This window comes from Aphelocoma coerulescens, chromosome 5 (assembly GCF_041296385.1).
Source record: "Aphelocoma coerulescens isolate FSJ_1873_10779 chromosome 5, UR_Acoe_1.0, whole genome shotgun sequence".
In the NCBI taxonomy this organism is placed as follows: Eukaryota; Metazoa; Chordata; class Aves; order Passeriformes; family Corvidae; genus Aphelocoma; species Aphelocoma coerulescens.
The window spans coordinates 468,525-488,707 of record NC_091019.1 but is presented as its reverse complement, the minus strand read 5'-3'; the positions used below and the strand labels follow the sequence as shown (position 1 = coordinate 488,707).

Below are 20,183 nucleotides of genomic sequence, written 5' to 3'. Positions count from 1 at the left end.
AGCCCCTATGGAATCCTTTCTGGGAGACCCTATCCAGCTGGGACTCTTCCTGGAGAAGGCCATGGGATAAGGGTTATCCCAGGTCCAGAGAATATGTCATTTCCTTGTGAAAAACACTTGGATCACTGCATCACTTATTGTTTTAGGCTCACCAGTCACCCGGGCTATCCAAGTCCGTCCTCCCCAGCGGGGAGAGCGGGAGCATGTCCGGACATGGAGAATTTCTGGGAGAGCCCGGGAGAAGGAAGAAGGCTCCAGCTTCACAGATCTGTGTCATAACCCATCCTGTCGGCCGCTCCTGTTTAAACCTGGTGGATTGGGCCTCTTGGATTCAACCTGAGCAGCGCTAATTGCTGGGAATGAAGCAGCCTTTGGTACTTCTTTTCCACAAAACCTCTCCATCCTGCCCTTCAATCCTGTTGCAAACACAGGAAAAACCTAAAACTCTGGTTTTTTCCCCCTCACTCCTTTTCACTTTGCCTCCTCTTTTCTTGCAGGCTTTGGGCTATCCAGGCTTGGATGTGGATTAGGCAGAGCACCCTGTAAGCTCAGCTCCAGGTGGGATTGCAGCGGTGTTGGAAGCACCAGGGATTCTCCCAAGGTTTGGTGTGAGGGGCTGCATCTTGGGAGGGGCTGGGATTTTGTGCACTTCTGGCTGTCCAGGTACAGGGATGGGTTCCTGGGCGATCTAATGATATTATATAACGATCGTACAAGGAGATCTATATAAAAAATCTTCCATTGTCATCCTTCTCCCAGCCCCGCTGTGTTTTCAGGATCCTGGGGGCAGAGTTTGGGTCTGGACTAAGGCTCTCGGGCACAGGGTGGGATTCTTGGGGTGCAGGACCAGGATTTGGACTCGATGCTCCCTGCGGGTCCCTTCCAGCCCAGGGAATGCTGCGATCCTGTGCCTCTGGGGGTGAAATAAAGGGGATCGCTGGGGTTTTTGCCCGCTGTGTTCACGGCCCCGCCGGCTCCGGGCGGGTTAAAGGCGCAGCTGCCCCGAGACAGCGGGACCGGCCGGGGCTGCTCGCTCCCGGTGCTGCCGCCTTGTGGGGAGAGCCCGGCACTGCAGCCCGGAACGGCGCTGGACACGGGATCGGCGTGGAACAGCAGCCCAGGGAATGCTGAGGCACCCCAGGGAATGCTGAGGCGTCCCCTGCCCGGGGCACTTGGCAGCAAATCCCTGATGTTGAGCGGAAAAAGGAAAGTTCTGGGTTAGTGGGAGGAGGTTTCTGGAATGGAGTTGGGTCAGGTGCTGATCCACGCATGGAATCACGGGGTGGTTTGGCTTGGAAGAGACCACCAAGATTATTTATGCTGTTTGTTGTCTGATTCCACAGCAAAGAACGTCCAGAACTGCCACCTCACCCTCACAGACAGCAGGAATGTCTTCCATAGCTCTTGTTTTGGAATGGAAATGGCTGTTGGGAGCTCTGGCAGGACCAGGTAAGAACAGAAATGGGATCATTCCGGCTGCTGCTGGAGGTGGTTTTCTCCTTTCAGGCTGTTCTTCTGACTGATCCTTTCACAGCACTGTTCCAGGGCACAATTGAGGGTCATTCCAGGAATTTCAAACCAGATGAAAACTGGTGGGGAAAAAATGTGAACCTGATCCATTTCTGGTAATTCCAAGCTTCTCCCACAACACCGTTCCAGGGGAAAGCTGATGAAAGGGTGAAGATGCAGAGGAACAAGTGCTGTAAACCCCCCAGGCTCTCTGACAGAGCAGACCTTGCCGTACTCCCAGCAGATCTCTTGGAGAAACTGTGGGATCACAGGGTTTTCCAGGAAAGCAAAAGGAGGGCAGAGATGAGGGAATAGGCTTCCAGTTAAGAATGGTTTGGTGGGTGTAGGAATGATTCTTGTATGTGTGATGCTTCCCTTTTTATTCCTGAATAATTAAAAAATTCTTGCTTTAATAAACCATTTAAATTTAGGAATTTAAATTTGAGAGGGAACAGTGCAAAAATAATACCGGGGGAGGTCATGGAATGATGGAATGGTTTGGGTTGAAAGCCCCATCTCTGAGCCTGTTCTGGGCAAGCTCGTGCCCATCGGCCACTCGGTGCAGGTGGACATGGAAGTCATGGAGGCGTTCAGGGAACGCTGATTGTTTTTCCCTGCCTCTGGCAGTCAGGTCATTACAAAGACTAATTGACCTCTTCCAGTGGGGAGACATTTGAACAAGAGGTGCCAAAAAGAATTGGAGCTTCTGCACGATGAAATCTGCAAGAATCCAACTTAAAATCCCCCCTGGATGGTCACCGGTGCGATTCCCACGGACTGGTCACCTTGGCCAGGAGTGTCCAATCCTGCTGTCAATGCACTGGACCAGGATGTCATTTTCATTTCATGTAAAGACCCTCTGGGTGCCCCCCAGTCACTGGAAGGACCGGACTGGGCTCCCAGGGCAGTAATTCCAGGTGTTCTCTTCATGGGAATAGCACAGGGGCCTTCCCCTTGCCCAGAGGAGCAGCCAGTGCCTCCCTCAGTCCACAAATCCCCAGGACAGAACACAGAGAAAGTAACAGGAATATGGAAATCCCCCACAGTGGGAGATTCTGGTGCTCTGGATTAAATTTTGGATTTATAATGTTAAAGGGAGGGGGGTGTGGAGGGGTTTTTCTCCCTCTCCTGTTCATTATTGTTACCACTGCTCTTGTTGCTCTCACTGTTATTATGTGTTGTCATTAATCTCAAATGATTGTATTTGTCTTGGTTTCCATTCTTAAACTGTTCTGAGCTGGAATTTTGTCTCTGGTCTCTTCCCCATCCCACGGGGGGTGAGGGAGCAGCTGCTGGTGCCCAGCTGGGGTCCAGCTGTGGCCCCGGGCACTTCTGGGGGCTCCGAACCCGAGGGACAGGAGCGGTTTTGGGCTCACAAAAAGAGACCCAGTGCTGCGTTTCGGGGGCTCAAAAGCAGGCGCAGAGCTTAAAAGCAGAGACTAAATCCTGCATTGTGGAGTCCTATTACCGCAGGCCGAGGCCCTAGGGTATATCACTGTGTCCCGCAGCCGCAGGGAGGAGGAGGAGGAGAGAAGATCCAGCAGGCAGGAATTGTGCAGCAAGATTCATTTCTTTAATTATTTTACAAACTCTATTATAGACTTTTTTCTTCATAGTCTAATTGGACAAACGATCAGCCTCCCCTTGGGGGTGATTGGCTAAAATCCTAAAACATCCACTCTCAAAATATTTTTCTACTGTACCATTATCAAGACTTTTCAAGGTTGCAGGTGGTGGTTTGGTTGTTTACATTCCCTGCCACCTCTTCTGTGAGAGAGAGAAGTCTCTCACAGACTTAGAAAATAGCAAGAGAACCCTTGCTAACAGCATTTCTCTATCTAAAGAGTCCTGAGAGCAGGCTGGTATGGCCAGAGCTGGGACTCAGAAACAGTGACTAAATCCTGTTTTCAGGGCTTGAGGAAGAGAATGAGTCCTGTGTGTTTGGGCTCACAAAGAGAAACTGAAGTGCTGCGTTTTGCTGGACCTGAATTAAAGCCTAAATGCCGTGTTTTGATGCTCAAAGCGGGCTCTTCGGGCCAGGGCGAGTCTGTGTCTCTGAGCTCCGAGTCCTGCCTTAGGCACAGCCCGAAGCCGGGCTCCCCGGCCTCACGCAGAGCTCGGGAGCAGCGACTCAGCGCCGCGTCCGGGGCTGGCGGCAGAGCCCGGGGCCGCGTCGTGGGGCCCAAGGCGGGCTCCGGGAGGGGCTCAGGGCTGAGCGGAGCCCGGCCCGGCGCGTCGGGCCCGGCTCGGGATCCCGGGGCTGCCCGGGCGCTGGCACAGCCCCGGCTCCCCGCGGAGAGCCGGCCGGAGCAGGAGCGGCAGCGCCGGGCTCGGCCCCAGCGCCCGTCCCGGAGCGGCTCCTCCCGGTCCCGATGCCAGCCCCAATCCCGCCGGGGAAGAGGCGGCGCCGCCCGGGACCCGCAGCGGCCGCCGGCAGGACCCGGAGCCCCGGTCCCAGGAGCGGCCCCGGTGCGCGGGGCGGGCCCGGCCCGGGAGAGAGGGGCGGGGCCCCGAGCGATGGAGCCGCCCCCGTGCCGGGCAGGGCGGGCCCCGGGGCCGGGCGGGGCCGGGGCTCTGGGGCGGTCCCGGGCGGGGCCGGGGGCGCGGCTTCAGGGGCGGCCCCTAATCCGGCTCAGGTGCGCGGGGCGGGGTCCGCACAGGTGCGCGGGGCCCCAGCGCGGCTGCGCGGGGCGGGGCCGAGGGGATTTAAGGCCCGGAAATCGCCCCCGCCGCCATTTGCGCGCTCAGAAGTCGGTGAGGCTGCCGCCGGGCCGGGCTCCCCCTCTTTCCTCCCCCTCTTTCTCCTGCCCCTATCCTCCTCCTTCTTCCCCCGCTTATCACCTCTTTCCTACCCCCCCAGTTCTTTCTCTCCCCCACACCCTCCCTTTCCCTCCCAGCCCCCCTCCTGCCCTCTCCCCAGCGCCCCCCACCCTCTCTCCCTGCTCCCCTGCGCATCCCCGACCCCCCCAGCCCTCCTTTGTCCCCCAGCCCTCCTTTCTCCCCTCTCCGTACCCCGCTCCCCAACCCGACTCCCCTCTCTTCCCCTTCTCCCCCTCCTCTGACCATCATCCCTCGCCCTCACCCGGCCTTTCCCTTCCCCCCTCGTTCTCCCCAACGCACCCCGACTCCTCTCCCTACCCTATCTCATTCCTTCCACCTCCCCGTGTTCCTCTTCCCGCTTTCCCCCTCTGCACCTTGACCCCCCCCCCACCTGTGCTCCGTCCTCGTCCTCCCCCCCCTCCTTTCCTGTCCCCCCACCCCGCCTCTCCCTGCACACCCCGAACCCCCCACCTGCCCTCCTTCTTTGACCCCCTCTGCTCCCTTATTCCCGTCCTCTGTCCCGTCTTTCTCCCGCAGCCGCGGGGCTCGGGGCGCCGGAGAATAAAGCCCAGAGGGCCGGAGCCCGGCGCCCCTGCCCTCGCTGGAGCCCCACACGGGGCCGGACCCGCTCGGCGGGTCCCCTGTGCAAACAAGAACACCGCCGGGGCTCCGGCTTTCCACACACACACTGGGGATCCCCTCCTCAGGAGGGGGTCCCGGGAGGGGGGGGTGGGTTTCAGGGAGGGGGGTGGGTTGGGGTGGGCCCCCTCCGGAGGAGGGGGTCCCGGGGGGGGTGGGTGGGTTTCGGGGAGGGTGGTGGGTTGGGGTGGGCCCCCTCCGGAGGAGGGGGTCCCGAGGGGGGGGGTGGGGGGGGTGGGCCCCCTCCGGAGGAGGGGGGTCCCGGGAGGGGGTCAGGGTGGGCCCCCTCCGGAGGAGGGGGTCCGGGGGAGGGGGGTGGGGCGGAGGGGGGACTTTCCCCCCCTCCAGTCCCCGCCCCCTCTCCCGGACCCCCTCCTCCGGACGGGGCTCCCCCAGGCCCCCTCCCCGGGGCCCCCTCCTCCGGACGGGGCCCCGGGGGGGAGGGAGGGGGGCGGGTGGGGTGGGGGGGAAGCAGAGGGGGTCACGTCACTCTGCAGCATGAACAGACATAGCGACCACAGGCCAAACCAACAGCCCCTCCCGTCGAGCCCCCCCACCCCACCCGCCCCCCCCCTCCCTCCCCCCCGGGGCCCCGGTCCGGAGGAGGGGGTCCCGGGGAGGGGGCCGGGGGGGAGCCCCGTCCGGAGGAGGGGGTCCGGGAGAGGGGGCGGGGACTGGAGGGGGGGAAAGTCCCCCCTCCGCCCCACCCCCCTCCCCCGGACCCCCTCCTCCGGAGGGGGCCCACCCTGACCCCCTCCCGGGACCCCCTCCTCCGGAGGGGGCCCACCCCCCCCACCCCCCCCTCGGGACCCCCTCCTCCGGAGGGGGCCCACCCCAACCCACCACCCTCCCCGAAACCCACCCACCCCTCCCGGGACCCCCTCCTCTGGAGGGGGCCCACCCCAACCCACCACCCTCCCTGAAACCCACCCACCCCCCCCCCCCGGGACCCCCTCCTCCGGTGGAGGGGGCCCACCCTACCCCAACACACCCCCCTCCCTGAAACCCACCCCCCGCCCCGGGACCCCCTCCTGAAGAGGGGATCCCCAGTGTGTGTGTGGAAAGCCGGAGCCCCGGCGGTGTTCTTGTTTGCACAGGGGACCCGCCGAGCGGGTCCGGCCCCGTGTGGGGCTCCAGCGAGGGCAGGGGCGCCGGGCTCCGGCCCTCTGGGCTTTATTCTCCGGCGCCCCGAGCCCCGCGGCTGCGGGAGAAAGACGGGACAGAGGACGGGAATAAGGGAGCAGAGGGGGTCAAAGAAGGAGGGCAGGTGGGGGGTTCAGGGTGTGCAGGGAGAGGCGGGGTGGGGGGACAGGAAAGGAGGGGGGGGAGGACGAGGACGGAGCACAGGTGGGGGGGGGGTCAAGGTGCAGAGGGGGAAAGCGGGAAGAGGAACACGGGGAGGTGGAAGGAAAGGTGGGAGACAGAGGGGGAGGATTGAGGGCAGGTGGGGGAAATTGGGAGCGGAAGGGGAGCAGGGTGAGGGGGCAGGGGGGACGCGGGATGGGGGGGGGGAGGAACGGTGGAGGAGGGGGGGGGGATGGAGGGGTAGGGCAGGGTTGAGGCGTGTAGGGGGAAAGGGAGGGGGGATGGGGGGGACCGGGCCGGGGGGGAGGGAGGGGAGGGCTAGGGGGGAGAGGGGGGGGGGGTTGGGGGGGGGGGGGTGTAGGGGGTGGGGGAGGGGAGGCAGAGGGGGAAGAACAGAGAGGGTTAGAAGAAGAGAAGCAAACACAAATATAAAGAAAAAGAAATACAGAGACACAGAGATATATAGAGATACAGAACCCGGTCCGGCCGCAACCTCTCCCACCGAGCACCGAGCGCGCAAATGGCGGCGGGGCCGATTCCCGAGGCTTAAATCCCCTCGGCCCCGCCCCGCGCAGCCGCTCTGGGGCCCCGCGCACCTGTGCGGACCCCGCCCTTCACACCTGTGCCGGCCCCGCCCCGCCCCGCCCGCGCCTGTAAATGCCGGCGGATCCGCGCCCGCTCCGCTTTGTGCGCTGGATGCTCATTCTGCTCGTCCCGGGCTGCGGCGGGACCGTCGTTCGGAGCGCTGTGCGGATCCCGGCCCCGGGGGCTGCTCCCGGCGCTGCGCCGAGCCCGAGGCGCTGAGGTGGGACCGGGAACGGGGTCCGGGGATTCGGGTCCGAGTCCTGTCGGTGTCTGCTGGGGGTCCCGGGCCGAGCCGCTTGTCCCTCGGCGGGCGGGGTGTGGCTCCCGGGCTCGGAGAACTGAGGTGGGATTGGGGATGGCATTAGGGATCGGGATCGCCGCGGCTGGTTAAAAGCCGCTCCGGGATTGGCGCTGGGGCCGAGCCCGGCGCTGCCGCTCCGGCTGCGGCCAGCGCGGGGCTGCGGTCCCGCCGGAGCTCCGGCTACGGTCCCGCCGCGGCCGCGGGGAGCCGGGGCCGTGCCGGGCGGGCGGCGCTTCCCCGGAGCAGGCGCTGGATCGCGCCTGGAAGCGGGCGGGGCACGGGGACCGCCCGTGCTGGCCCCGGCACCCCCAGAGGCCGCCGCTCCCGCAGCGCCGCCCGCCCCGTGGGGCGGAACCGGAGCGGCGGCGCTCCCGGCCCGGGCCCGCCCGCAGCCCCCGCGGGGACGCGCAGCTCCCCCAGCCCCGGCGCTGCCGAGGCCGCCGCACCCCCTGCGCAGAGCAGCGCCCGCCTCCCCCCGCCCCGGGGCCGCTCCCCCGGGGGCCTCCCGCCCGCCGCGCCCCCGCCCAGCGAGCGCGGCTGCAGCGCCGCGGCCGGGAGGAGCCGCTCCCCCGGGCCGGGCGCTGGCGCCGAGTCCGCTGCTGCCGCTTCTGCTCTGACTGCGCCCGCTCTGGGGCCGGGGCTCGGGCCGCTCAGCCGGTACCTGATGCTCTCCTTCCCCCCCCCCCCCCCCCCCCCCCTACTTTCTCTGCGCCTTGCACTCTCCAGTGCAAAAACCTCTGGCTTTGAAAGTCCAGTGGAAACTGTTTCTTCTTTATTTCCAGAGCACAGCATCTCCTGAGTGGGAATGGATACACAAGGAGCACCAAGTCGAACCCTTATGTGAATGCCTCATCTGGGCCTTGAACCCACACCTGGCCATTCTCAGCACCCTGCTCCAACCAAGCCAATCTCAGCTCCTGCCAATGTCCTGCCTGGCATGGCAATGCCAAGTGCCAGCAAGGTAATTCCTTTGCAAATACAGCTCCTTCTTTTATGCTAATGCTGCTTTACACCCCAGCCCCTGCCATGGCTACAGGGCAGAGCTCCATGGCCAGCACCTGATCATGGAACACCACAGGTGATCGCTTGGGGGACAGCACAAAACTCTTCCCATAGCCCTGATTTCCTGCCCTTTCCAGGATTTCCCCAACAGCTGTCAAGGTGCTCATTCCACGTCCCTTTCCAGGGAGAAAGAAGCAAGGCAAGTCCTGAGGGTTCACTTGCTCCATGGCCAAAGTTCTGGAGAGTGTCAGAGCTGCTCCTGCCTGCAGAGGGGCATTTCCCGCAGGTGAGTGTTCACAGGCCAAAATCACAGTGGCGGCTGAGGCAGCTTTTGTGGCCCAGAGCTGCACAGAGCTCTCAGTGACTCCTGCTCATTGCCAGGAGTGTTCCTTGGTGCTCCTTCTGTGTGTCCCAGCTGGCAGGGAACGGGGGGAGGGAGAAGGCCGGCAGCCCCAGGAAGGGAACCAGCAGCTCTTGTGCTTTGGATTTGCAGAGAGGAGCTGTGCCTGCAGTGTCCTGCCTGTGGCACACAGCATGCCAAACACACATCCCGGGAACGGGCACCGGGCTGCCTGGGCAGCGCTGGGATGGACATGGATAAAGGGCGGCCCCTCGGCCAGGGGCTGCTCTGAACAGGCACCCGGAGATGCTTCGGCCCCGACAGACCCCACTGACGCCCCAAAAATACCCCAAGGAACAGCTGGCACCGGGGAATGTCGGCACGGGCTGTTTGCAGAGGGGCTCAGACAGCAATTCCCGCTGCCGACCTCCCACACACCTGCCAGCTATGTCCCAGCCACCCAAAATGCCTTCCCTTCCAGCCTGAGGACATCATCCCTCAGCAGCGTTAAAGCCAAGGCAAGCTTCCCCCACAGCAATGAAATGCCAAGCAATGCCCTCAGAGATGCCTTCAAATGAAAGGTCAGAGGCAGAGAAATCTCTTTGGATTGAGTTGGCAGTTTTTGGGGAACCAGCTGGAACTGCACAACTGATGGAAAGCTTTCACAGGTGGCTCACACTGCAGGTGCCCTGAAGGCAGGGATGTGCATCCCTTTCCTGAGGGAAAAGAACTTCCAGAGGCTCTGCAATGAAATTGCTCCTGCAGGGAGAGAAGTCCTCCCGGGGGCACAGGGGCTGCCTCAGCACGGGCTGGGAGCGTGTCCGGCCAGCGCCTTCTCCTGCTTCCAAATATCACCCGAGCCCGAGCTCGGGGGGTGCAGGCAGCTGAATTCCAGGGAACTCTGTCAGGTGCCCCAGGGACATGGTGGGGGGGGCTGGGGGATGAGGGTTACAAACAGCAAATTCTATGGAACATGAAGTTGTCCTTGCCCTGACCCTGCTGAGCTTCCCTGGAAGCTCTGCTGCTTCCTGACACCTGCTGTTAAATAGGCAGCTCTGCATGGGAATATCCATGCTCCAGGAGGCACTAGGAGGCTATTCCAGTGGCAATTCAGGGCTTTGGGTAGAATTCATGTGAACTAGCAAAGCCTAACCCCAAATCTGGGCACCACACAGGGAACAATCTTTGTGCTGCCCTGGCAGCCAAAGCCCCTGGGCTGGGAAATGTCAGCAGGCAAATGGATAGAATGATTTAAATCCCAGCATCCCCCAAAGGGACAATCCACTCACCTCCCTTTGCTCCCAAAGTGTCCACTCTGTTCCCCACAGGTGCCCTGGGGATGCCAGGGAGGTCCCTTTGCCCACAGTGCCTTTCTCCTGCCCCTCTCCAGCCTGAGGCCTCTTCTCCCTTCCCTGCCAGCTGCTGCCAAGGAAGGAGGACACAGTGAGTCCTGAGTTCACCTCCAAATAGTCCTTCCCTCACCTTGAGATGACCTGAGACTTTACCCCCAAAATGTCCCCATCTGTCTCCTTCTGAGTTCCTCATTTTTTACAAGGAAGCATTCTTTCTCTGCTCTGGAGATTACCACAAGATTTGCCCCCAAAACTTTCCCCACCTGTCCACTACCTCTTTCCTCATTTCCACCTCAATATTCTCATTCTTTACCCTACAGACACTTTCAATTTTTACCCCTCAGAACTTCCCTACCTGGCCATAAAACCTCAGTTTACCCCATCAAGTGCATTCTCTCTGCTACAGATCACCTCAGATTCTACCCCCGACATTTTCTGTACCTCTCCACCACGGAGTACTTCATTTTTACTTCAAAATACTCCTTTTCTACCATGGAGATTCCCTCAAGTTTTACCCCCCAGATTTACCCACCTGTCCACAGCAATTCCCTCAGTTTACCTCAGGATGCTCCTGCTCTCTCCTAGAGATGACCTCACATTTTACCCCCTCAATTTTCCCTACCTGCCCAATTCTGATCACCTCCTTTTTACCTCAAAATAGGAGTTCTTTCTTCTACAGATTAACTAGGATTTTATGACCAAAATGTCTATTTTGTCCCCTGTATACTGACCAGATTGTAAAACCAAAACCACGCAAGTTCTGTCTGTCTTATCCCCAAAATGTTCATTCTGTCCCCTACAAATTAGGTCCGATTTTTTCTCAAAAACACTTACTGTTCCTCCATAATTACCTCAGGGTTTGCCCCCCAAATTCTACCTCCTCTTGACTACTGGTCACCTCATTGCTTCCTCAATATGTTCATTCTCTGCCCTACAGATCTTCCCACGTTTTACACCCCAAATTTCCTTGCCTAGCCCCAGTGACTGCCTCAGTTTATGTCAGTGTGTCATACTCTCCCTAGAGATTACCTCAAGTTTGACCCCCAAAATTTTCCTTAACTGTCCACAACTTATTACCTCATTTTTACCTCAAAATATTCATTCTCAACCTCTAGATTATTTCAAGTTTTACCCCCCCAAAATTCCCCTACCTGTCCACTACTGATTCCCTCTTCTTCCTTCAATATTTATTTACTTTCTACCACATAGCTTCTATCAAGATTTACCACCAAAGTTTTCCATCTGTCTACTACTGATGACCTCATTTTTACCTCAACATGTTCTTTCTACAGCTTATTTAATGTTCTTTTTACACAAGTTTCCCTACTTGCCCACAACTGATTCCCTCATGTTACCTCAGTGTGTTCATGCTCTCCCCTAGAGATTAGCTCAGATTTTCCCCACATGCTCAGTACTCATCACCTCATTTTTCCCTCCAAGTGATCATTCTCTGCTCTTGAGATTTTGTCACGCTTTGCCTCCAAAATTTTCCTTATTTGTCTACTCCTCTATGCCTATGCCAAAATATTCATTCTGTCCCCTACAGGTTACATCAAGTTTTACCCCCCAAATTTTCCTTCCTCTACAATATTAACTCTTTTCTGCCCCAAAAATGTGCATTCTCTCTCCTAAACATCACCTCAGCTTTTCCCTCAAAAATGCCACCTCGCTCCCCTCGACATCCCCTCCCATTTTCCTACACAAACAATTCTTGTGTCCCCTCTCAGTCACCCCAGGTTTTCCCAGTGAGGAGCTGCAAGGAATTCAGGCAGGGCCAATGACACCAGGGAACAGCTGTAAATTCAGAGGCAGAGAGAGAAGATCTACCAGGAAAGGGGAAAGGTTCAGAAGACATTTCTGCAATTAATTAATTAATAATTATTTCCAGTTCCCCACTGAGAAGAACACAACCTCACAGCTGTTAAGGCCTGACGGTTCCCTGCAGGGAGAGCTCAGCACACGTGCCCAGAGGCAATCCCAGCATCTGAAAGAAAGAAAGAAAGAAGCAGCAAAAGGTGATTGCTTCTCTTTCCAAGTTATTTCAAGTGCTCACACCCAAACCAACCTTTGCTCTTGATTCTGGCCGGGTGCATGGTGAGCGGTGGGCACAGGTCATGTCATCCATGCTGATGTGAGTGATGCTTTCTGGGGGAAATCAGCTGATTTCCAAAGTTCCCTTCCTGCCCCGTGCCTGATGTGCACAGGAGAAAACCCCTTCCCTGAAGGGACTTGTGCTCCCTCTAATCCCATTTGCCCAGTCTGTTCCATGGGGATATTGCCAGCCTGGGGCAGCAGAGGCACCCGCAGCTCTCAGCACTCTCTGCTCCAAGCACAGCTCTGGGCTCCTTTGCAGACTGCCTCTGCCGTGGGGTTTTCTCCAGGAGAAGCCAAGGAATTGCTCATGGAAGGGTGGAGATTAAGTTAGCCCAAAGGGAAGCAAAGAATAAGTACTCCAGGAAGAGCCCTTGGGAGCTGCTGGGCTGAGGTGGGAAGGGGACATTCCTTGCCTGCAGGGCCAATACACAACAACCTCCAACCCAAAGCACAGACTGGCAGGTGGGGTCTGACAGCACCACTCTGACAAACCTCCTTGTCATTCTTCCCTGCAGTGACTTTTGCAATCAAACTCTGAAGCTGACAAGCCCAGCAGCTCTGTCCATCCACTCTGGAAGGAAAGGATACTCCAGGGATGAGGCCCATTCCCAGCAAACGCTCCCAACACAGCCCGGAGGCACCGCTGGAGCTCGGGTGTGGAGCTGGGAAGGGCTGCCAGGAGCACGCAGCCCCCAGGTGGGGTGGCAGTGGCAGCAGCAAATTCCCCCAGGCTGATGGCACAACAGAGAGACAAAGGCCAGCAGTGTCCACGGGAGGTGCAGGGTTAATTCTGCTCCCTGCCCTGCCCCATCCCTGCAGGAAAGCTCCAGGGGGGAGAGAAACTCTCAGGGTGCCCAAAATGCAGCATCTGTCACCCTGATCCCGCTTCAACTCAGCGTGTGGGGCCAAGCTCCCCCCACAGGTAAACACTGAGCTGACCTGCTCAGGCTCAAACACAGCCCCAGTTCTCACCTCCAGCCTGCTCCTGGGGCTGCTGCCACATTCCTGACAAGGTGCCAAAGGCCCCTTTGGACAGGGCTCTCTCTGTCTCAGGTGCTGGGCACTGCAGGGACCAGGGCAGCCCCCTCTGGGGACAACTGGGGATTCATCCCACACCACGGGCAGGACCAGGGGCCCTCCAGTACAGGCTGGTGGGGCCAGAGCTCCTTGGGTTTGGCTGCTCAAACACCAAAGCTTTTGGCAAAGATGGGACAAGTTAAGTGGGTTTTCCTGCCCTGAGAGAGAGAGGAAATTGTTAAAATTAAGCATGGAAATTAAGTTCACTGTGGAAGTCAAAGGCTCCTGGCTTTCCCACTCCTGTTCTGATTGCTCACTAGAGGGCTTTATCCATAAAAAAATGAGAGGTGGCACCAAATAAAAGAACTCTTTTTCAACATTTTTCCCCTACTTTCTTTCACACATAAAAAGGATGTCCATTTTTACTTAGTGCATTCTTTGCCTAATTTTAACAGAACTGTTTTCCTTCCAGGCCCCACTTGTGGGTTCTTCACTCCTTTGCCATCGGACTTTGGACAAAGGAAGAGAAGGATCGGCTCCACACGGGTGTCATCCAACGGGGAACACCCCCTGTACCAGCCCCAGCCTTCTCCAAGCACGCTGCCTCACTTTCCCCATTCTGGATGCTGGCTCCAATCCAGTCTGAGTTCTCCCCTGTTTTCCATGTCTAAGGACAGGAACTTGTCCTGGTCAGGGTGTAAGGCCTTAAACTGCACATTGATCTGGGGGGCTGTGACTGGGATTCCAGCAGGGAATTCACTGTTTTACAAATAAAAATTATTCCAGGGAGCTGCTGCTTCACCACACAGTGTCAGCAAAAGAGAGAAAACACTAAAGGTGTATCCAAAAACAAGGATGAAATGATTCCTCCTGCTTTTAGTGGGATCAGGGCTTATGCTGCCCTGGAATGACAAAGAACTTCTCCCTCAGCCCCCCAGAGAGCCCTTGAAAAGCCAAAGTGCAGCAGGGAAGGAAGGAAGGAAAGGCACCTGCTGGGGCAGCACAGGTCCAGCTGCTCATGGGGACTGGGAATGAGTGCGGAGCCAAAAGCACCTTCCCAGGCTGGAGGGGCTTGCCTAAAGCACCACCTCTGGGAAGCAAAGGGCTATGGAAGAAATGGAGTGGGAATTTACAATAATAATCATCATGTATCGGGAAAGAGCAACAACAGAAGCAACAATCATTCCAAGGGAGCAGGAGGGATGCGGAGCTTGAAACGAGGTTTGAGTGAGGCAGCAGCTCCTGGGAGTTCTAACCCACAGCTCCAGCTCTGCGATTCCAGGAGCACTGCAAGCTCCTACTGCCCCGTCCCCGGCTTTGCCTCCTGCCAGTACTCGGCCCCTCGGGCACGGCTGGGTGCGAGTGCTCCAGTGCTGCTGCCCCGAGGGAGTGGGAAAATGGCCATTAAGCCTCTTCCCACTGGACTGGCTCCGAGCTCTGGCTGGGGAAAACATTTGGCACCCCTGGCATTTCAATGAAATCAGTTTCCATCACTTTGAAGAGGCACTGAATAAACCCAGGGCACATAAGTAAACCTCTCCCCATAAGGACAGCCCCAGGGAATACACAATTATTCCTATGCCTGGCCAAACAAACCAGCAGCCAGGTTTTGGGAAGAGACTCCAGACTCTTATCTCCTTCCCTGGCTGTAAAACACTTGCAGAGGCTTTGGAGTTCATACAAGCTTGTCAGGATTTGGATACTTCATGTAAATTCCATTCAGATACTGGAATGAAAGTGTCCTAAAGGCACCTCCACTCAGACTTTAATTTTAAGCCCTCTACCACCAAAGAATTTAGATGTTCTTTTCTTAGGAACACCCCACCTCTGCTTCTTTAGGTGTCTCCACGTGGGACATAAATTAAATGTGGACAAATTTTAGAATGCAGCTTCCAAGTCAAGTTACCTGCTAGGAAATTACTTCAGCTCTCTGGTACCTTGGGCTGTTTTAAACACAGCCTGGCCCTTCATGGCTGAGGCTCTGAGCTACACAACTTGTGAGTGGGCAAGTAGCAGCAGCTGAGGTCTCATCCCAGCTGTACACAAAAACAGGGAGTGGGGGCTGCACTTGGATACGTGCAGGCAGGGTTGGGCCCCTTCTGAAAGCTTCAATCCCTGTTTTCCAGAGATTCAATCAGGGATAATGACATTTTCACAAAGCTCTCTTAAGGCACGTGAAAACCCGAGTAAGAAAATGGAATCAAACCCTTTGTTCCACTGGCCTCACGCCCCAAATTCCAACGGGACAGACAAGTCCCTCTCCTCGGAAGGCAACGTCTCCTACCTGGATCTGTGCCTTCCGCAGCCTTTGGTGGCCGCTGTCTCCATCCTCCCACACCTCCTCATCTTCCTCCTCAGCAGGCCTGGCTTCCTCATCCTGCAGAGCAAGCACAGGGACAGTCACCAACCTGCTCATCCCAAACCTGGCCAGCAGGGATGGACTGCTGGGACCCCCTGGACGGTCACCCCTCTGCTGGGCACCATCCCTGCTCTGCAGTCCATTCCCGTTCCTGGCCTGGCATCTCCTTTGAACGGGATGTTAAACCACAACCACTTGCTCGGCTGGGTTTTGGGACAGCAGAGACTCCCCCAAGGCAGTGGACAAAGCTCCTGTTCCCACACCCTCTGCCTCCCAAAGCCCTGCTAGGGCCAGGCAGAGCAAAGGAAATCCCTCACTTCCTGCTGGAAATTTCCTCTTGTGCCCATAAACCCAGGGAAATCGTGGCTGCCCCATCCCTGGAAGTGTTCGAGGCCAGGCTGGCCGGGGCTTGGAGCACCCTGTGGATGGAATGAGGTGATCCTTAAGGTCCCTTCCCACCCAAACTATTCTGCCATTCCAGGATGATTCTGTGATCTCTCCCTGCATTTATTTTGCATCGCTTCCTCTCTAATTTGAATTCCCAAATCAAAATGAGTTTTTAAAGAAATCATTTAAAATTATCCCAGGAATAAAAAGGGGTGCATCAAACATACAAGAATCATTCCTACCTCCATCAAATCATTATTAATTGGAAGCCTCTTTCCTCATCTCTGTCCTTAGTTTTCCTTTCCTAGGAAACCTTGTGATCCCATAGTTTCTCCAAGAGATTTACTGGGATTGCAGAAAGCTTTGCTCTGTCAGGGAGGCAGGGGGGTTGACAACACTTGTTCCTCTGCATCTTTATCCTTTAACCAGCTTTCCTTCAGAATGGTGCTGCAAGAGAAGTTCAGAATTACTAGAAACGGATCAGGTTCACCTTTTTTCCTCACTCTTTTCCAACTACTTCCAAATTCTTGGAATTATCCTCAAATGAGGCCTAGCAAGCTACTGTGAAAACATCGGTCAGAGGAACATCCTGCAAAGAGAAAACCACATCCAGCAGCAGCCAAAACAATCCCATTGCTATTCTTACCTGGTCTCCAGGTGCTCCTGCCAGAGCTCCCAACACCCATTGCCATTCCATGAGGGTGAGGAGGCAGTTTTGGACGTGTTCTTTGCCATGGGATGGGAAAACAGAGCCCAGAGGGTCTTTGTGTCCCTTCCAAGCCACCCCATGATTCCATCAGCACCTATACCAATTCCATTCTGGAAAGCCCAATTCCATTCCTCCCATCAACTCAGAATTTCTCCCTTCCTCTCTCTGCTCCACATCAGGCATGTGTTGCCACGTGCCACAGGCATGGGATGCCTCAGCATTGCCTGGGAATGCCACTCAAGGCTGCCCTTGTGGCCTCAGCGCTCCAAAATGCCCAGCTGGCTCCCGTTCCAGCTGGGAATGTCCCAAACAGCAGCGTGGGCTGTGCCCTCTGCCATCCCACCATTGGGGCAGCTCCCATAGAATGTGACTGACTTACTGGGTTTGCAATTCCTGGCTTAAAAGTCAGGTGGTGGAATATCCTCTCCTGGGAATATCCAGAAGACCAGAAGGCTCCCTGGAAGCCACAGGTCAGGGACAGAGTCAGATGAACGATCCTGAACTGGTTTTCAGGGGATGCATCCCCAGCCTGTGGCTGCAAAAACTCCAGAGCTGTTCCTTCCCCTTGGGACAGCCAGGGAAAACATCCCCAGCATGGATTTCTGACAGGAAAAACCTCACTGCTCCAGGCTACTTGGCTCCTCCCAAATCCAGGCCAGCACTCCAACAGGCTCTAAGGACAAAACAACAGGAAAGACCATCTCAGGGCACACGCCACAAGCTGGGCGTCACATTCCTCACTGGAACTGGGCTGTTCCCACATCCCTGTGACAGTTGGGAGCATCTCCCGTTCCTCGCTCTTCCATTCAGGACAAAGAGACAACAGAGCTGTCAAACAGCCAGTGTGTAACCCCAACAATCCAGGGAAAACCACCTTGCTCTGGGGAGAAACATCATGCCCAGTTATGGAAAAAACCAAAGAGCGGTACTGGGAACACTCCCAGGCATGGAGGCTCCCAGCTCCAGAAATGCAGCTCACAGGCTTCTTCCCATGGGAACCCCAGTATTGCCCGGGATTGGGCTCAGGGAAAAAGTCCTGCGCATTCCACCACTCTGGCACAGACACCCCAGGAAGGTGTCCCTGACCATGGCAAGGGGCTGAACAGGATGGTCTGTAAGGTTCTTCCCAGCACAGACCACTCCAGGAGTTTAAGGTGGATTCGAGCAGCTCCTGAGGACATGAACACCACCCACACCTCCCACCTGGCTCAGCCCAGAGTCCATCCAGCACTCACAGAGAGCTGCTGGGAGCTGAAATTCTCCCTGCTCCCCCTGCCTGGGAAACCCTGCCTCCAGCTCCTGGGAAAGAGGAGCTGCATCCTGCTGGGTGCTCCCGGCTCTGGGCAGCTGCCGCCTTCAGGCGGGGGGATGGCTCGGGCAGCTCCGGTGACTGTTCCACCTCGATGATTTTGTGTTTTCCTGCATTTCCCTGGGCTGGAGGGGAGCAGGGGGTGCGGTGGGAGTGCGGGAAGGCAGCGGCAGGGAGGGCAAGGAGTGCGGCCGGGCACCGCACGGCGCAGGGGGGCTTCTGCTGGGAGTGGAGGGGCGCGACCCGGACGGAGACGTCCCCGCCGCTGCCGGCCACTGCCCATGGGGCTCCTGCCCGCCCCCGGCGCCACTGACTCCACACCCCGTGTCCCCACACTGGGAACCACCATGGAAAATCATGCTGAAACCTCTAATCCTGAGCCTGAGCCTTGACCTTTTACCCCCCTGACCTTTGACCCCTCGACCCATTCCTTGACAACCTGACCTTTGATCCCTGACCCCTGACCATCCACCTTTACACCTTGAGCCCTGCCCTTTGACCCCCCCCAAACCTGAGCCCTTTGACCCTTGCCTTTTGACCCATGACACCTGACCCCAGGACCTTTGACCCCCCTGAGCCCTGTGACCTTTGCCCCAACCTTCTACATGTGACCTCTGTGCTTTGACATTGACCACCTTGACCTTCGACCCCTGGACTTTCACCTTTGATTCCCTGACCCCCCAACCTATGCCCTGACTTTTGTCCCTTTATCCCCTAACCTTTAACCCCCTCTACTTTATACCCCTCACTGCTATTGCTGCCTGGAACCCCTCACTCCTGCTCTACACGCCCCAGCCCTCAACCCGTACCTGTCACTCTCCAGCCTGCAGCTGTCATCCCTAACTTTTTGGTGTGGGGCTTGTCCTCCTCTGAGGGTTCCAGGGTTATCCCAGCACCAGGGTTACTGAGCTCTGCTGCAGTGAGGGTTCCAGGGTTGCTGCACTGTGCTGCTGGTGGGGGGAAAATGGTGCTGTCAGGGGTGGTATGAGGGCTGGTGCACCTTTTCCCTGTATTCCTAACCTCCACTGGGTACTCTCCACCCTGTTAGGGAGGCTGTTTGTTTGGCTGCACCCAAACCTTGGCGATGAACATCACCTCGCAGACAGGACGGGACCAAGGAAAAACAAAACCCAGATGGGGGAAAAAAAACCTCACAGCTGGCTGTTTTCTTATTATAAAGTTAAAAATCAGTTGAAAAAACTGAAAGGCAAAAATCCCACACACAAGGTTAGAACCAGTCACACACGCTCTCACAGACTGACACACGCAGACACAGACAGACACACACTCTCACAGACAGACACCCTTCTTCAGCTTACACACTGACTTGCAGCCCTTACTCACAACACTCCACCGATGAAGACGCTTCAACACATCTTCCAACTGCTGCTCCCTGACGTGGAAGGGTAGATTCTGGGAAAAGCGGTAGCATCGGTGACTGCAGGGATCAGAATCGGCCTCGGGGACCTGCAAGACAACATGAGACAGTCTACAAGTAGCTGACAGCTCGGAGTTATCCCCATACACCAGGCCCATAAGTTTTCTACACAAAACCCCACAGCCAAGAGATGAACCACAAAGTTTTACAACTGTTCAACCCAGCCACGACTCTACGTGCCAGGGCAGGGCAGCTCCAAGTGTAAGCACACCAAATAGAAGCAAAGATGACACGAGGACTTGAGATAACTCTCCAGAAGATAAATTCTAGACCCGATATGCTTTGAGGCAATGGAACCTATGGAACTACCACAGTGAGGAGGGTCTAATACACTTCATAGAGAAGTCCATGGCCCATGAAAGAAAAGATACTACCAAAAGTGAGAAGGAAGATGGAGGAGAACATCTTGTGTACTTCTCCTGGTCTCCAAAAGCAAAACTGTAAAGATGCCGGAATGAGCCCGATCCGGGAAAGCACGCGAGCAGAGACCCCCGCTGCCGCTACGGCCCAGAGCGAGGCCCATAAAGCACCGAGATGTAACAAAGGCCTGTGACACGGGAGAGGATGGACACAAACTACAGAACACAGACACCCATGACATAGCACAGACACGAGCTGAAACTGCCCAGCAACGGGCACAAGATTGCTAGTGGTGCCATGAGGATTTTTGCCTTTTCTTTTATACCCCTGTTGTACCTTTTTACAAATTCTGTATTCCTAGTGCTTTTTGCCTACCTTCTTGGACTTGTTTGTCAAGCTGAGAGACTCAACATTTTAGAAGCTTCGTAGCTAGGGATCAGTGTGCCCCAGACCCCACGGTCCTCTCCAGAACACATTCTGTAAACCAAGATAGAACCATCCAGGGGAAGGTTCCTTGGGGAGGGGGGCTCACTTGAGCCTCTCATTGGGGAATCTTTGATAGATATGCTAATTAGTAACACCTATAATGTTACACCTAATGTTGGGGGAGAGGGGGGGACACAGAGACTCGGCGGGGTGCATCTCGATGCATATGAC

General features: G+C 56.9%; 1 protein-coding gene and 2 long non-coding RNA genes across 5 annotated transcripts in view; 1 reads left to right on the top strand and 2 right to left on the bottom strand.

The window, feature by feature from the left end:
* Nucleotides 1-7,909: 7,909 nt before the first annotated feature.
* LOC138110989 (uncharacterized) lies at nucleotides 7,910-15,573 on the bottom strand. Its single transcript, XR_011151202.1, has 2 exons — nucleotides 15,249-15,573; nucleotides 7,910-11,837 (listed from the first exon to the last, which is right to left on the bottom strand). It is a non-coding gene; the product is annotated as an uncharacterized lncRNA (long non-coding RNA).
* Nucleotides 11,781-13,167, top strand: LOC138110988 (uncharacterized). The gene is made up of 2 exons (XR_011151201.1): nucleotides 11,781-11,868; nucleotides 12,463-13,167. It is a non-coding gene; the product is annotated as an uncharacterized lncRNA (long non-coding RNA).
* A 374-nt stretch (nucleotides 15,574-15,947) lies between the features above and the next one.
* LOC138110987 (semaphorin-3D-like) overlaps nucleotides 15,948-20,183 on the bottom strand; it is a 44,709-nt gene continuing 40,473 nt past the window's right edge. For all 3 annotated transcript variants that reach the window (XR_011151198.1, XR_011151199.1, XR_011151200.1), the window contains 3 exons: nucleotides 19,069-19,195; nucleotides 16,799-17,092; nucleotides 15,948-16,157 (listed from right to left, as the gene is read on the bottom strand). The gene's annotated coding sequence lies outside the window, so the exon portion shown is untranslated. The remainder of the gene's footprint in view (nucleotides 16,158-16,798; nucleotides 17,093-19,068; nucleotides 19,196-20,183) is intronic.